At 40.3% G+C, this 2,782-nt stretch overlaps 1 long non-coding RNA gene across 1 annotated transcript; it reads left to right on the forward strand.

Annotated features, from left to right (window-relative positions):
- Positions 1-516: 516 nt before the first annotated feature.
- On the forward strand, positions 517-1,865 carry LOC144774835 (uncharacterized). Its single transcript, XR_013600532.1, has 3 exons — positions 517-616; positions 836-951; positions 1,766-1,865. It is a non-coding gene; the product is annotated as an uncharacterized LOC144774835 (long non-coding RNA).
- Positions 1,866-2,782: the final 917 nt, after the last annotated feature.

Below are 2,782 nucleotides of genomic sequence, written 5' to 3' on the forward strand. Positions count from 1 at the left end.
GCCAAAAAAGACATTATTTAAATTGTACTTTAGATATAAACAGAGATTGGACATACAGCAACACCAATTCCCAACCTTGAACAAACAAACCATTACAGAAACAACTGTAGGTAAACTTTGCAAAATGATCTGAATACCCAAAAAAACCTAGAAATTTCACAAACAATATATTAGCAGGCACTCGTCCATGATATGTTTTAATAATACTATTTTATCACATCCATTTGTTTGCCTCCTGGAAGATGCTCAGAGAAAGTGCAGAATGGTGGTTGGGGCTAATTTACTATACCTACTGCGACCGGTGCTTGCCTCAGGGAATGTGTTGGATAGTGATGGGGGCAAAAATTTGGATTCCTAATCCGACTGGTGCTTGCTTCAGGGAAAGTGTTGGATGGAGATGGGGCAAATTGAATGTACTTAAATTAAAAATTAAAATATAAACTGTAAATTACACATTTTCTAATATGTTCTTTGTCAAAGATGCAATAAAACATTTTATTTTTTATAATTCTCTATAGATGAAATCATATTACCCCAACAGTGTGGAAGAACACATCCTAAATCAGAAAAAAACCAAATAAAACCCATCAACTGAGAAGAAGCCAAACTATACAAGGTAAACATGATGAAAAACCACAAATAATAACTTTTGTTCACAGGCTTCAAGTTAAGAGACATTTGATTTAAAAATAATATTGCATTAAAAATTGGATGTAAACAAAAAGAAAATGACTCTTTTTCTAGCAAATAAGGAATAAACATTTACTTTGCAGGCTAATTTCCAAACTAACATTTTCAAATAAAAAAACGAAGAAAATGTCTTTACTATTTCCAGAACAAAGGAAGCTAAAGCACAAAACACAACAGATGGAACAACTGAAAGAAAAATTCAGAGAAACCTAGCATTTGCTCCAGGACTTTCCAGCCACATTACAGAGAAACCTAATAAAGGTAACCTGTTTCATTCTGTGAAATCTCTCCAAAAAGAACCATTTTCCATCAAAGGTATCAAGGCAGCAAACAATTCCAAACCAACACTGCAAAGTCAAAGCAATTAAATCCTGGTACAATTTTGTTAAAAAAGCTATGAAATATTTAATGTACACTTAGGGGGTCATTAGGATGACAGGCTGTCCTATCGGGAAATGAGACCGCCCGCCATAAGGGCGGGGATCCCGTGGGGGCAATTAGGATGCGCCCGCCACTGTGGCGGGCGCATCCTGCATTCCTGTCATTGTGGCAGGCGGTGCACTCAGCACCGCCTGCCACAATGCCAGGAAGGCATGTTGTGCACTTCTATGCACAACATGGCAGGCACCGCGCGGTGCCTGCCATGTTGTGGATGGAACTTCTGGGGGATACCGTAGGTACCCCCCATGTCCACCCCCCACCCCCCCTGAGTAGCTGGGGGCCCATAACAGGCCCCCGCAGTCCATTCCCGCATGCCTTTCCATGGCGGAAATGTTGTCACAGAAAGGCATCCTTCCACACCCATCATAATATAGATGGCGGTGTCTAACAGACACCGCCACCATAGTAAACCCTCTTCCCTTCCGCTGCGGTCCCCCCACCATACTAATATGGTGGGGGAAATGGGTGGTGGGCGGGCTAGGATGTAGGGCGGATCACCACCGCCAAGCGGGCAGTGGCGATCTGCCCAACATCTTAATGGGCCCCTAAGTTTTCCATTGCAGTCAACAATAGTTCAAAGCAACCATAAACAAAATCATTAAAACAATGTTTGCTCTTTTTCTTCTTTCTACAGGAAATGGCATCAAGAAACCAAGCCAAATATTTGAAAACAAGCAGGGGAAATAGACTGTTAAGTTATTGTGGCTACGTTTATTGTAAAGAGAGATTAACTGAGCCCTGGTGTCATTGGACGTGTGTGCATTATTACTCATCCCACTGCACAGATAGAGAGGTTACTCTTGGTGACACTGTTGAAAGGACCACCACGCATAACCACTCTGCCTCTGCAATGGAGATAGAGGTAACAGAAAATATAAATGAAATGAAAGACCCAGCATCCACTTCCAATGAACCCTGTGACTCTGTTTTGAGGGAGGTATCACAATACATTCCTACTCAAGTAGCAAGTTGTATGCCCACAATCCCCAACCTATGCAGAATTACACTGCGTAAAATCAGGCAGCAAACCCCTACGTGTAACAGCCCAAACCTTCTCAGACATTAACATTCCTCCTGAACTTACAGTACCTGTAACTAATGAAACCTTTCCTTTGCATGACAACAAAAACCCTCCTAAAATAATTTTAATGTTTAGCACACCCCATAACCATGTTAAGTTAGAGACTAGTGAAATTTGGACAATGGATTTGCAGTTTAAATCCACACCCCAGCCATTCACCCAAATATACACTATTCATGCCTACATTAATCATACAGTAGAGCACTTAGTGTACAGTTTACTCCCTGATAAACAAACCTCAACATACACTGAATTTGTGTCAGTGAAAACAACTAAAACCATGGACAAAAGTCCTAGAAAAGTTTAATTGACCTTGAATGACCTATGATTAACAAAATTAATCTCCGTCACGTCACGGACACCCAAATTCAATGATGTTTTTTTCTCATTTCACAGACTTATTGGAGAACAATTCCCAAAAAATCCTTACTTGAGGATTAGATATCAGTCAGTAAACTGCAATTTGAATGGAAGAAACTAACAGTACTTTGCTTTGTTCCTAATGACAGCGTAGATAAATACTACACTTCTATTACAGAACCTGAGTATTTTACTGCAACGAGGACACAT

The sequence above is a fragment of the Lissotriton helveticus genome, chromosome 1_1 (genome assembly GCF_964261635.1).
Source record: "Lissotriton helveticus chromosome 1_1, aLisHel1.1, whole genome shotgun sequence".
Lineage (NCBI taxonomy): Eukaryota > Metazoa > Chordata > Amphibia > Caudata > Salamandridae > Lissotriton > Lissotriton helveticus.